The 15908-nt window shown below is 33.7% G+C and overlaps 1 protein-coding gene across 1 annotated transcript in view; it reads right to left on the minus strand.

Moving 5' to 3' along the window:
- Positions 1-15908, minus strand: part of LOC145284538 (thrombospondin type-1 domain-containing protein 7A-like) — a 1985627-nt gene that overhangs the window by 464434 nt on the left and 1505285 nt on the right. The gene's annotated exons all lie outside the window — the stretch shown is intronic.

The following is a 15908-nucleotide window of genomic DNA, read 5'->3' on the forward strand; positions in this document are numbered from 1 at the left end:
GGGTATACTGTCAGAAAATATCGATAGTAAAAAATCTAAGATCAGCGTGAAACTTTCCAATGGAGAAACATTGGTAAATAAAGCTGCTGTAAATAAAACCGATATATATAAAACCAAAACTTCAGGTCGTACAAATCTTCATTTGCAGCTTTTCCAAAGATCCATCAAATCCAGATCAACCCAGGTGGATAAGGTATGTTTCTCCATTGGCCGATGTTAAACGCCCCCCCCCGAGAACTGCATCCGTCTTGTATTATTGTGAAGTCTGTCTATTATATATGTGCTATGTCTCGTTTATATACTCATCACTGGACGAATCACATATACACTTCAAATATATACAGTGCCACGCAAAAGTATTAAATACATTGCATTTTTTTTCATAACTTTAATTAGGGTTCAAGATTTTTCCTAAAATTTGGTTAGTATATTCCTATTAGTATGCTAAATTCTATTTGGGGTAGTAATGACAAAATCACACTTTAGAAAGTTTATATAAAAGGAAAAATATAAATCAACTAAAGCAAAAGTATTGGATACATTGATTTAATATTTGGTTGCATAGCCTTTATGTCGTTCAACAGCTTCCAGTCACTTTCTATAGTTGCACACATGTTTTTTGCGAAGATATTCAGGTATCCAATACTTTTGCGAGGCACTGTATACACACTTAACATTTTAGATACAATTGTATCAGACGTCAAACAGAAAATACATTCATATAGACTTGTAAATATATGAACATAGTATATAGATTATATTACATTATAAAAATGTATTTGGAGGAATGTGTATTATTATGATTAATCGAACAACCATTCTCACAATATTTCGGGCCAATATAAGCTCCAACGTTCTTTAGGTATGACATGTTAAACCCGTGAATATTTATCTGGGATTCTCGTCCTAATTTATAAATATTTATTTAATTCTTACTATTATTCTCACCGTCTCTTGTTTTATGTTATTTTCAATATCATCAGACCATTTTTCTACTAATAAATACTAGTTTAAAAAAAAAAAAAAAGGCTGGCCAATACTGCAGCCTAGCTCCAAATTGAATATTTGATCCTCTCATCTCTGAAGTATAACCCTTAGAAGTAAACGGTAATTAAAAACGAAGAAAAGAACAACAATTCATTAATGTTTCCATAGGTGAACCAAGGTTTGAGGCTCGATTATTCATGTTTCTATGGAGAGTGAAACAGGCAATCACTTCAGAAATCGATGTTGTTTTTCTTTAAACTTTTGATCAAGTCTCCTGTTATTGTGTGATTTTTATTCCGAGAAACAATTTTGTTCCAAATTCTTTACAAAAACTTCCTAAGACCTCAGATCTCCTTTCTAGTCCATAATATTCTTCGAGGATATGCCTAAATGGGGGAAGTGATGAATTAAGAATGCACATTTGAAAATCTAGGAAGAACTTCAAGCTTCAAAAATTATTTGGAGTCTTTGCTTTTTGCTCTTGGGCGTTCGAAAGGAGTTCACTAATGTTAACAACTTTTGATTCCTACCACAAAGCACAAAGTAGAACACTGAACTTTTACGATACATTAGTAACAAGTTTCAGTTTACATTGAAGACTAGATAGTCTGCATAAACTTGTATTGAAAGTATTAGATAGTCAAATTTGTGTAATAGCTACCAATATGATCAAAGGCTTCAATTTTCATTGGTTCAATTATACAAGATGTAAGGTATGGCACAATACTTTTCCCTATATTGCTCCACTTAATCTTGATGCTTACCTTATAATATTGAGTGTTTTCAAGGATCACCAAGTACCATTTTTTTAGTCTTTGCTCAGACTCGACTGAGAATTGAACCTTTGTCCCTCAGTCTTCGTATCTCGAATCTAGGCAATATTTTAGCATGTATTTTGTGTGATTAAAATATGCAGGAAAAAAGTCTAAAAGAAACGTGGATTAACTCAACCTCATCCAATAATAGCAATGATCCATATAAGTGCTTCACAATAAGAAATAATTTGAAATACAAGCCAAATTTCCCCGTTTTCAAATTCTCCATTCTAAATAATTTATATAATATATTATAATGTATATATAATATAATATCTCTACAACTATATAAATGCAACTTTTTCTCTGTGTGTGAGTTCGTTTCTTATAGACTCCGAAACGGCTGAACAGATTTTTTTTTTTTTAATTACAGCCTAGCACCAAATTGTATACGTCTGGGAGTGATCTTAGTTAAGTTTTGTCTCAGAATACCCTCGATAATTTCCGATAATCGAAACTTTTAATTTAATTTATCTATCATCGGTAAAGCCAACAATGATAGAACAACGGGCTGTGAAAATTCTACTGTGAGTAAGTTGATAGCATGTTTTTTCTTTTTCTTTTTTTTTGCATGATGTTGTTTGTAGGTTCAAATCCCATACACGTAAGTTTCTTAACGTTTTTTTTCCGTAAAATGTAAAGAAATTTAAATAAAATAATTTTATAAAAGAAACAGTCCAAAACATGTTGTTCCACATTGCACTCTAGAGAACCTACTAAGTTACTGCATGGAGACATATGAGGCTTCCTCCCGGGCGATTTCACGGATTTCGATGACAACCGAAATATATGAGTGTGAAATATTCGTTGATTATTAATCAATCCCGGGCAACGTCGGGTCTCCCTGCTCGTAATATATATAAATATATAATATATAATTTTTTTATAAATATAAAACACATTAGAATAAAATCGCATAGTTTTAAAAAGGGCAAACGATATAAAAGGAGATTTATACAGTTTCAAAATTTCTCACAAATCGTCCACTATTTTTATTGGTTTACGAGACCTAGAGTGTTAACTATTCTGTACTTTTACCGGTTAGAACATAGTACAAATCGTTTCCCTACGTTAAAACTATGTGGTTTCTGTACAGTATTTTATTCTGGTGCCTTTAATATATAAATCACGTGTTACAAGTCCATTATTGATAACTATTTTGTATCTTAAACGTTTACGAACTTCTTATAAATAGTTTGGATGCATCCAAACTATTTATGAGTTAATAGAGAATTATATTTTAATGCGTTTTATATCAATTATATGCTCGGACTTTTTTCTCTTAAGTGTTAACGGTTTTGTATTTTTACCAGAAGGTCTATCGAATTTAGTTTCATCTCTTTGAGAATTGCCCGGCTCAAAATCTTTAGCAGGGTTCGTGAGTCTCGTGTTAGATTTTAGTGTTGATAAATTATCAGTTTTAAGCCAGACTCTTGGACGTATTATCGACATTTTGGCACTGCGAAAGCATAGACTGCGAAAAGATCCTCTGTTCTAATGGTCTGCTGCCAAATCTCTTTCTCTGTTTCGGGTGAGGGGGGGGAGTGATGTTGGGGAGAAATGGGGGAGAAATCTGGTCAAATTTGTGGAGGCTAGTAAACAGACTAATATCTTAGATTTGAATTAGAACAGACAGAAATAATGGTCATGGGACAAAAAAAAAGAAGGAAAAAGAGAAATTTTAGTTTTCTTTGGAATTAAATTCCGAATTGGTTTCTTAGCCTATTCCTGAAGAGTTCTTAATATTAGATAGTCCAAATCTGTTTGAGAAACTTTGATATATGGCCTGCTCTTGTGAGTACTGGCACATTAAATCTAATATTTACGTATTGACTCTCTATTGGACAAAATCAACAGTCTCTTTTAGTCAATCAGAGAAGCGAAAATATCCAGTGCCGAAAATAGCAGTTTGTTACGTGTTCAAAGTATGCACCTTTCTTTTTTCTCCTTTTTTTTTCGAAGACAACAGACGTGCGTTTCTTTGGGGCAAAAGGCCCTTTGGCAAACAGTCCTTTAGAGTTTCTCGTTATTTTTGGACTATTAAAAAGCAACAGCATATTTACTATGAACTAAGCACCTGCACACAAAAGTTAACACTACATCCTTTGGATCAATTATACTTGAAGCACTCCAAAATTCTAATGAACCAAAAGTACACATGTTGGTTCAACACAGTTTTCTTTTTCTTTCTTTTTTTATTTTTACTTCAGGTTAAACTATAGCCAAAAAATACAGTAGCGTCCAAAAGATAAGGAACGGTCGATACTTTTCTTTTAAATGACTTCTAACTTTATCTATAAAAACGGGAAAAATTTTGGGGGGGTAAATTTTCAATGTTTACTATATATTCAAAATCAAAAATGAAAATTTTTTTTTTATTCAACTACCAATATTAGTTTTTTTTTCACATAAAAATAAATTTAATAATTTTCCCCGTTCCTTAACTTTTGGACACCTGTAATTTAATTAATGAAAAAACAAAGAATCCTTTCAGTATTTAGTGTGATTGAAAACAAGGGACTTTTCACTATGTCATCTTTTTCTGCAAGACAGAACCAACCATTTACATGTTATTGGTGAGATATTATTCCAGGATTTTCTTATACATTCTCATAAATCATCAAGAATTTTTTTTTCTGTAATCTTATCAACAATAATTTTCCAAACATTTTCAATTGGATTAAGGTTGGGTCTCTGAGCTGGCCAATCCATAACACAAATATTGGATCTATTTAGCTCTTCTAAAACTATTTTTGCTTTATGGCAGGGTGCATTGTCTTGCATAAAGATATCAGAATCGGGAAGATTACGAACCACATGTTCTCTAATCAATTCTCTGTACATTCGGGCAGTGACTTTTCCATGAATCCTCACAAGAGGGCCAGTTCCTTTTGAAGATATCATATCCTATACCATTATACTGCTGCCCTCTCCAAATTTTTACTGTATTTTTAACGCACTTAGGGGGCAGTCTTTCTCCATTTTTTTCTTCTGACATGTGGTCTTTTGTCTAATCCGAAAAGATTTAATTTAGATTCATCACTAAAATGAACCTTTTCCCATTTTTTCTCGCCAAAACAAATGTTTTTCGGCGAATAACAATCTGGCTTTTTTATTTTTAATAGAAATTAAATGCTTTGAGCATGGACTTCTTGAAAATAATCCAACTTCATTTAATCTTCGTGAGATCGTTTGTCGGAAAATCTTTTGTCCAGTTTCGGATGTAAAATCCCGGGATATCGAAGCCACAGACTTAAAGAGATCAGAATGAGATGATCGAGTGATTTTTTTTTATCCTCTCTCTCTTAGTTTTTATTCGGGGTCTGCCCGATTTTTTTCTTTTCAGTCAATAGAAAAAAAGATTTACTATTTTCAATAACCCGAAAAACAACGCTTTTAGAGCTTTTCAATATTTTAGCAATCTCCCCTATGGCTTTTTTTTTTCATCATAATTGTCACAAATAAGCTGTTTTTCTTGCATAGATAGCTTTTTCGAATATTCAGAGTCAACATTTTGTTAAATTGTTATTAAAATTGCTAAAGTTTGTTTTAATTTTCCCCGTTCCTTAAATTTTGGACACCTGTAATTTAATTAAATTATTTATATGTAAAAAACTAATATGTATTCAAAATCAAAAATAATTTTTTTTTATTTAACTACCATTATTAAACATTGGAAAATTCACCCACCCACCCTTTTCATGGATAAAGTTAGAAGCCACTCAATAAAAATGATCGACCGTTCCTTAACTTTTGGACGCTACTGTACATAGTTTCTAGTGTTGGACATCAGAATCGGGAAAATTGGTGCAGTATTTTCCGATGCCAAAAAGGATTCTTTTAATTTTCCTCTTTTGTTTGTTTGTATTTAAAACCCTTAATTTTCCATTGTGGTACTAATAGAATTATGACTATTTATTGATTTTAACTACTCGTGAAATTAAAATCTATAGATCAGCACTCAGTTGGCAGATATTATTATTATTATTATTTTACGATTACGGGAAACAAAACCTGTAATAATAATAATAATAATAATAATAATAATAATAATAATAATAATATACAATCCTATTAGCTAAATAATTAAAGGTTATGAAAAAATTAGAACAGAATTGGTAATAGTATTTGAATCGGGAAAAAATATTGGAATTGTCCCATCACTAATAATTACTTATGGGGGTTTCTCTCTCTCTCTCTCTCTCTCTCTCTCTCTCTCTCTCTCTCTCTCTCTCTCTCTCTCTCTCACTCTCTCTCTCTCTCTCTCTCTCTAATTTTTTTGTAATTATAGATGATTTTATTGTTTTAAAAAGTATTTGTACTCCTTTGTCAAAGTTTTTTCCTTAATCCCTTAATTTACAATGAGTGGCTCATCTCATCGGAAAAAATGTCATTAGCTAAATCAGTATGGGTAATTTCAATTCATCAAGATTTGTAAACACTTGCAAAATTGGATCCATGTCCAAGGAATCTACATCTACAATTTTAATTTTATTTGAGCCCAAAGTAATAAATGTTCAGGGGTAAAAATTGGGGTCAAAGTTTTTTAAAAAATTGACCTCGGCTGTCTCTACCAAATTATTCAGCCAATTTTTGGTCTAAACATTTGAAATTTTACATAAAACATATTCAGACATAGAGCAAGTTTTGTAATCGGTTTTTGGCTGAGAATTTGGCTGGCAAGGGATACATTTCAAGTGTTTAGACCCAAAATTGACGGAGGAGTTTGGTAGAGTGTTCAAAGGTCAAATCATTGAATTTTGACTCATTGAAAGCCAAATTTCTGCCCGTAAACCAATTAAAAAGATTTTCCAAAATCTCAATATTCCTTATGTCAATCTTGAGCCTGTAGACGGAAAATTGACAGAGTAGTTTGGTAGGGAAATGTATACAGATTGAAAGACAATTTCTCTTTTATAGATAAATGGATGCAGGGATGTAAAAGTTTTAATTCCGTATCGCTGTACATAACTTATTTAAGTAGATTAAAAAGACAAAATATTTTCTTTTGATCATTGTCAATTGAGAAAAGCATTTGCCTTCAGCTCCAATATTTTATGTCATCCTGGGTTCGAATCTCACACTAGACAATTGTTTTTTAAGTTATTTCCTAGCCGATAGCGATCATCATCATAGATCTGGATATTGAACTATTTATTGGAATTTAATGTAAAAAGAAAGAAGAAAAAAATTTGATTCCGATGAAATGAATATGATTACATCCGGGTTCTTTTTCACAAGTACACGGTTGGCTGGTGCAAGCCATAAAAACGGATAGGTATAGCCGCCCGGCACGACGTCGAAAGATGTGCAGAAAGCCTAAAGCAAGAGTCAGCATCTGGCCTATGAGCGCATTTTGGCCGTCCCACGAGCCTTATTAGTAAATACTATTTATATTTTTACATGAGAAACGAGGTTTTCAAATTCAATAAAAGGTCTGCTATTATCTTCTTCTGAACCACCTAGCATAATTCAAAAATACTATGACCGCAAACATACGATACACCTTAATCACTTCGATTTCTGCGTAAAATATTTTTAAAAATATATACACACACACAAAATAAACAAACTGAGAGCCAATATGACTGAGCAACCGGCAACAACTTCAATGTGACAATGTTGTCTCAGTCAGTATTCTATTAGTGTTTCATGTATGTATGGTTCTTTTGTGGCACAAGTTTCAATAAGACTTTTAAACCTAGACGTCATAATTGCATTTATTTCACTTCGGTTGATTTTTTTTCACTTTGAAGTATTTTGACGTTTCTTGAGAGAAAATTAATTTTTGTTGAGTGTTTTTTTTTTGTTGTTTTTTTTTTTTTAGATTTTCTTTTCTTTTTCTGATTACTCTAATTACTGATTTTTCTGATTACTCAATTTTAATTATGGTTTTAAACATTTAGGGTGAGAGGGGTTGCATATGTAATTTTCCTCATTCTTTTTCATTAATGACCTTCATCCGGCCGGCGACGCGTAATTATAACACGTTCCTACCTGCGGGTCGAATGAGTCGCCGTTGGCTTTTTTGGCCAAGATCAAAGTTAATTTTGAATGTATTTTTTAACATGAATAAAAGATTTAATATCTCAAAGTGTAGTATCTGTTCTTCAGATGCTGCACTTCCATTTCTTGTCCTCTTTCAGTAAAGGAACAGTCTTTCACGACTGAGACAATTTTTTTTTATTTTTGTACCATTTCTCCACGTTAAAAACGACGCTGGTGGCTACAATGCCTCGCCACGGGACAGAGTTAAATAGGTACAATCAGTAAAAAGTGTTCATTAAGGCAACTTACTAGATTGTATTTCTCGATTACCGCAGACAAGAACACTCAGCTACTTAAAAGAATATCAAATGCGTACAATGAGTTTTTTTCTTTTTTAATCGAACTTTTTTGTGTTTATTTATGTTAGACAACCGAACTGTTTGGGGGAGAGAAAACAGATTTTTAATTCCTTAATTAAATTTCGCTATGTATGCCAAACTAATTTCAGTAGATTAAAAAGACAAAATATTTTCGTTTGATCGGAGGAGTCCGTTTAGAAAAGCATTCGCCTTCAGCTCCAATATTTTACATTGTCGTGTGTTTGAATCTCACACTAGACAATTATTTTGTCTTAAAATTATTTCCTGGCCGACATCGATTATCACCATAAGCTTTCACTGTTGAGGTCCCTACGTATCGGAAAGCCTTCTCTCTAATAGCTTCTTTTGTTGGACTGATGGACTGGAATTGGGTAAACTATTGGTGCTCGTCTGAGCTCCAATCCCTCGTCCCCCTCGCCAATCTTTCACGAAAAACACCCGTCTGGCTGAAACTACTGTCAATAATTTTCCCCACTCTTTATCTGTGCCTAAATCCAAACGTAGATTCCATGAGCAAAGCTTCTTTTTTAGAACTGCACGCCACTGGAACTCTCTGCTGCTTGCCTGTTTCCCACCTGACTACAACTTGGAAGTCTTCAAGTCCAACATAAACAAACTCCTGACAAACCGTCCCCTTAAGTAAGACACTCTACCAAAACCCCCAATACTAATGATTACTACAATACTGTCTCATTGCCTGTACAGTAATCAATAAGCCTGTTCCTTGAGTGTCCTTCGGGCCTTGATAAGTGGTGACCCCCATGTAAAAGAAAAGCAGCAGCAATAGCCGCCACTATATACAAATGACCAAGACGGCTGCGCGATGTGACAGCATGGATAAAAAGGGCATACGTGTTTAGATAAGTGGAATTCGAGAGGTATGCGCGATGGGATTGACACATGAGACAGCGAAAATAAATGTTACAAACATGGCTCAGGAGCGACAGGGAAAAACGTGTCCTAAACATAACTGGACAAAGACAGATTGCCGCGTGTTCGACATGGCAAAGTCTTGTTAATCACATTGGAGTACGGGAAGACTTTTGAACAAGAAGCAAGGTATTATTCTGAAAGTACGTGTAAATAAATGTCTGTTAATTAAATTGAAAAAAGTGAGTCGAATTATTTTCTTGTCTTTCTTTCCTTGCGACTGTCTGCCTACAACGTGTGGCTACAAAGTGTCGGTATGTAACGACTATATGTTTGCATTGCATATAAACTTCTGTATTACCAGGGAAGCAATTTACAGACATCTTGCTGCTCAACTCCCCACATAATCCTCTGTCGAACTGATGTCAATACTAGCCCCTTATTTCCATGTACAAATATGCTTTGTTTAGTGGTGAATAAGAGTCCCCGATGCCTCCGTTCAATCGCAAAAGACAAAGGATACCCCCTGTAGGGGCAGCTGCGCGTGTAATTGTGAGGCAAGGGTTGTGAAATCTCCAACCACAACTCTCCTGAATCGGCACTGCTTGAGTCCAGTGGCAACGAAAATCCAGGACGACTAGAAACAATACCGAGATAAGCGGAGAGCACATACAGCACCTGGAAGTCTCAAACGGTCACCCGATAGTACTGGCCAGGCTGGTCGTTGCTTAACTTCGGTGATTTGATGGGAACCGGTGTGTCAAACGTGATTATGCCGTATAAGAGTAAAAACATAGATATGGACAATTAAATTAAATTCAAGGCAAAAAGAAATAACTTTTGGATTACACATTTCTGATGGACCCGTGTCGCAGTGGTTAGAGTAATTGTAAAAATTAATTGTAAAAATTATATTCTCCTGATGGTTTAATTCTCAGTGTGGGCGGCCGAAAAAATACAATTGTGAATTACGTAGGACCTCTATCCAGTCATTGCTGATGGAACAAGAGCATGCTACATCCGTGAAGGAAATAAATGGTTCCGTTATAAATTTTGTTCAAATCCCTGTATTCGACAGAAACATGACCGAGTTCGACAAGATACACCTGAAGAAGGTCGGAGGTTACATCGACCGGAACGTTGTGAAAATCACACTCAAGATGAGAACAGTAGCCCGATGAATTAAAATAATAAGAGTTTTTGATTTCAACTGACAATTTTGAAAAAGCCGACTTTGACGGTTTCTTTATGTCGTATATATATATATTTGATAGTTAAGTTGGAATAAACGGTTTTTCTTTTTGTTTTATTATTTCGTGTGTGTGTGTGTGTTTGTGTGTGAGAGAGAGAGAGATAGAGAGAGATGGAGGAGAGGGAGAGCATGTTTGCTTGATTTCGTTTTTATTTTGTGATTTTCGCTTTATTTGTCTGAGCTGAGAAACGTCGGTAATTTACTTTCACTCGAGATTTGAACAAGTTTTTAACATATTTTTAATATATATTTGCTGTTTTTGATGAATGTTCAGTGGCCAGATCAGCATCAGCTGATAAATAAAGAGAATGTTATTTGCCCTTTAATGTTAAGCAGTTATTTCACAATAAATCATTTTCCGAGAGGATTTATTCTGCTTCGATTTTGCGAGGAAAGTATCGCTTGCTATTGACCCTTTTCGATTTATCATTGTCAATGAATAAGATTTTAAAGAGCTGACACATCACAAGTGACAAAAATCAAATTCCTCTTTTATATATATATATATATATATATATATATATATATATATATATATATATATAAAACTGAGAGCAGGATAGAGGAAAATATACTCCTGTTTAATATGTATATCTAATAAGATTAGGTTTTCAAAACTTAATTTATTATTTTTTTTTTTTTGTGCACAGAATAATCTGCTAAGCTTATAAAGAAAGAAATTCGGAATATATATTCTGGGCGATACATATAAGGAATCTATAATATAAATCTCACCTGTCTGTTTAAATGTGCTTATGTATGTATGCATATCTGCCTAACACTTTCAACAAAGGCGATAGATTTTCACGCGATTGTTACTGTTTTGAAGCTCGTCATCTCGGACGACAAATACACAAAAAATGGTCAAAAACATTAATTTCTTCAGCCTCAACTGGGAAGTTTTCTACAAGGAGGGGTCGATGTTTTGCGAGCCATTTTTGCAAGTCATTGTATCGGTTGGTTTTACTTATCCTAATTTTAACGTTCCGAACTTCCCGTCGCGTCATGCGTAGCGGTAAGACGTCAGATTTTCTTTCACTTTATTTTCTGCACTCGCGTCACGGGTTCGAGCCTGCTTGCATACTACCACTTTTTTTTTCTCAACATGCACTTCCAAACACACGGGCGACGTCGGACAACCAGACTAGTAAAATATGTATGTCAATTAAGCTACATAGAATTTCCCGCGTTTCATTCGCGTAAGGAATCGTAAGGCTAGTCATGGAATTAATGCTGTTTTTTATACAAGCTGACAAATCAAATTCTTTGTCATTCGCACCAATATTTCCTCTCAGAAAAGCCGAGGCATTAATTAGACAAATGTTAGGCTGACTTCTAATTCACACTTTGTTCAGTGACTTAGGGGGTTAGGGTTATCTTTCTTTGTGTATTAAGAAGTGACCTTGGACATGCTTAGAGGAGTTTTTCGTTTATATTTCAGGTGCTGTACAGGGTGACTCCCCGATAAAAAACGGGCCCCAACTCCAATTAGGCCCTGTTTCTTAGTGTTTTGTCCGAATGAAATGAAATTTTGGTCATGACTAGTTTATTATATTAAAAAAAAAATCACATAAAAACACTAGGGTCTTTGGCTTTTTTTCTCCGTTGACTGTAAAATGCTCAGAAAAACAATTGAATGTCCTTTGTTTTTTTTTGGGGGGGGCACCCTGTATTACATAACGTGTATATATAACAAATATGCCGTAACATCAAACGCAAGTATTTAAGAAGATTAATCGCGAAAAATTCTGTGTAGCATAATTTTTATTTCTATACTTTATAACTTACTACCTAGCTCTACTCACATATTCAGCACTGTTAAAATAAATACGTAATATCTCATGTATAGATTTTAGTATGTGTCCTTATAAAATGTTATGTGGAGATATATATATATATATATATATATATATATATATATATATATATATATTATATATATATATATACACACCTCTGTCCTGTAAGTGACTGCCCATTAGCTGATTAGGCTGGGTGCGGTGGAAACTAGGAAGCTGATTGGCTAACTAAAATTTCAATAGCACGTGCCTATATAAAAACGCACGGTAACCACAACTCTTCGCATAAGTTTGACGAATTCTCACGAGAATGAAACGCGGAATATTCTGTGTAGCTTAATTCTCATACATATTTTAATAACTGACTACCTAGCTCTACCTATGTATTTAGCACCTTTGAAGTCAATGCTGAAAATGTACGCATAAAATTATATTTTCGTATATTAATTTGTGTGATTGAATGAAGTAGACAAGTAGACGTTATATATATATATATATATATATATATATATATATATATATATATATATATCCTTTGAGTTTTGTATATTTAGGCAGACTTTCATTATTCGCGCATATTTTATTGGAGAGGATCTTCGTTCTTCTTTTTATGATCTTTCTTTCGAATTTTTCTTGTTTTCGTACAAGTATTTTTGTTGTGGGATCCAAAGTTCTTATAAAGTGCCCTAGATACAACCGATAAAATGAGTATGGTCAATGCAGTTTATTTGTTTAAATGCCCCCTCGAGGACTGCTACTCGAAAAATATGAACTATATTGGCCATACACGCACTACATTGCGAAGACGTCTCACAGGACATCAGAACACCTCCAGTGCTATTTGCAAACACTTCGAACAAGAACATAACATAATAAACACCACCTCCAAGCAATACAAAGAACTTTTAAAAAATAACACTAACATATTAAAAACTTGCAATAATTACCAACGACTAACAATGCTAGAAGCATTAATAATAAAAAGTAAAAACCCAACCATTAATGAAATAAACTTTGACAACAGCAGCCGAATTCTCCACCTATTCTAACACGATAAAGGTGAAGAGGAAGAAAAAAATTCAAATTAGGCGGAACTACACATAGTAAATTAGTAATAAAAACAGTAAAACGACAGAGAACAAATCAATCAATAAGTAGGATGCACAGGAAGAACAACACTGACGATGGTCAATCGAGACCGAAAACGTTCGGTAAACTAGGGGACTTTATAAGAACTTTGGATCCCACAACAAAAATACTTGTACGAAAACAAAAAAATTCGTTCTTCTTTTTATGATCTTTCTTTCGAAGATCCTCTTCAATAAAATATGCGCGAATATATATATATATATGCGCCGGGATGTAGAAATTTATTGGTTGGTATCTGTGGGTACGTTTAATCCACACATAGAGATGCACCCCAAGTCTTCATTAAAACATAACTTTGATGTCAAGTCTACTGTCTTTTTTGTCTCATGGCAGGCATTGGACTGACTGAGATCAGTAGTTATTTCAAAAAGTGTGGATGGTTATACACAAAGGCTATAAACAAATCATTTGTGTGAATTTCCAGACAACTTAGGTGTTGTAGCCAACCTCATACGTCGACATCTATAGAGCATATCCGTTATCTATATACGGAATAAACTCCTAAACTAATGAACATATAATAATGTACGTACATTACTCACCATATTGACAAAAATATACATTCCTAAATGCATAATGATATGTTAGATGTATTCTGAATTTCATTAAAAAATGTTGGATATTTTAGCAACATACTATTAGAGTCAATAGATCTTGATTTCCGAGAAAACAGCTTTACCTAAGACGCACTGAACTCAATTTAGTTTTTCATTTACAATAGTTTTTATTAGTTTGCATCCTTTTTTTAAACCTATACAGAGAAAATAAGATCCAACTTCCTCAGGCCAAAGATATATTTTTTTTACACAGGAATCAGTACTTATCAAGGCCCGGTGACTACTCGAGATTAAGCGTTAATGGGTATACATTAGTCAAAGCGATTATAACGTAGAAAACCTAAGTAGTGAGAATTTTGTAAATTGGATTACTTAGGAAGACAGTTCATCAAGAACCTGCTACCGTTGGATTTAAAGACAATCAGATTGTAGTCAGCTGGAACGCAAGTAATCGGAAGAGAGTTCCACAGGCGTGCAGTTCTAAGAAAGAAGCTTTGTTCGTGGAATCTAAATTTAGGTCTAGGCACAGACAAGGAGTATGGGAAATTATTGATAGTGATTTCGGCCAGACGAGTGTTTTTCGTTAAAGTTTGGCGAGGCGGGAACCATAGATTGAAGCTCAGTCAAGCACTTGCCATGAAAATAACAATAAAGCAGGGACAGGCTTTCAATGTCTCTTCTGTGGGGAGAGAGCTTGCAGGGAAGAGAAAGATATTGACCATGTCTGTGGCATGATAATGTTAGATATCGGAATAGATCACAGCTGAAACGTGTATGCACACATATACTCAAAAATATTTGTACAAAGCAGTTTCATACTATAATACAGCCGTAGTCTGTCTTTATTGAGCACTCTTTCATAAACACTAGAGTTTCATTGAATTAATATATTGCAAACAATATAATCATTACATTATATATATATATATATATATATATATATAAAGGATACACATATACATGTATAAAAAATATATAAAAATAATTGGACATGAACAATTCTCCTGTTGTCTATATAAGGCATGTCAATGGGCTTAAACATATACCTTCTCTAACACTTCTAGAAGTAAGTCAAGCTGAATCTACTGTGAAAAATTTCCCCCACTCTATATCTGTGCCTAAATCAAAACGCGGATTCCATGAACAAAGCTTCTTTCTTAGAACTGCACGCCTGTGGAACTCTGTTCCGTCTGCCTGCTTCCCTCCGGACTACAACTTGGATGTCTTCAAGTCCAATGTTAACAAATTCCTAATGAACCGCCCCCTTAAGTAAACACTTCAGCAAATCTCCTCACTAACTTAATGTACTTGCAATAACCCTTATCCCTGAGTGGCTTCCGGGCCTTGATAAGTGGTGATCACTGTGTAAAAAAAATAATCCCACTTTTTTTTTTTAAGACCAAGAAACTATATACAGTAGATTCAAGGCACAATTTATATATATATATATATATATATATATATATATATATATATATATATATATATATATATATATATATATATATGCATATATGAGGAAAACTGTAGGATTATTCGAAATTATGTACATGTAAAATGTTTTGTTTTTTTTATTATTTCTTTATTATAATGTTTTTATTCCTGCACGAACAAAGAAGTTATAAACTTTTACACTTTTCCTATTCTTTTATATATATATATATATATATATATATATATATATATATATATAGTTACCGGTAGCCGAATGGATTAGGTTCTTGCTAATGAAGCCAGGGATGGCTTCTGTCGCTGGATTCGAATCTATCGATTGCTGTTAATCGTGACGCTCTGATGATTCTCGAAAAGTATGAAACACTAGTGTATGTAGGTATTTAATAATTATTTAGTAAATAATTATGTATATATTATTATAGTAAATAATTGTCAGTTCCTTTAAGAAACCCGTTTTTTATCAATGAACACTTTACAGTTGAAATAAAGTCGGTCAATTTAGCTGGCGTGCGCAGATCATGGTATTATAATCATTGGATCATTCGTAGAGATATTAAGACATCTAAAACTAAATGTCTGAATTTCAACGATATTTCCCGCGGTTGACGGTGTCTGTGTAGATTTGGCCCTTGCGAACGGAGTAAGAGATGGCTTCG

Source organism: Euprymna scolopes, chromosome 9 (genome assembly GCF_053919585.1).
Source record: "Euprymna scolopes isolate OS-2025 chromosome 9, ASM5391958v1, whole genome shotgun sequence".
NCBI classification, from domain to species: domain Eukaryota; kingdom Metazoa; phylum Mollusca; class Cephalopoda; order Sepiida; family Sepiolidae; genus Euprymna; species Euprymna scolopes.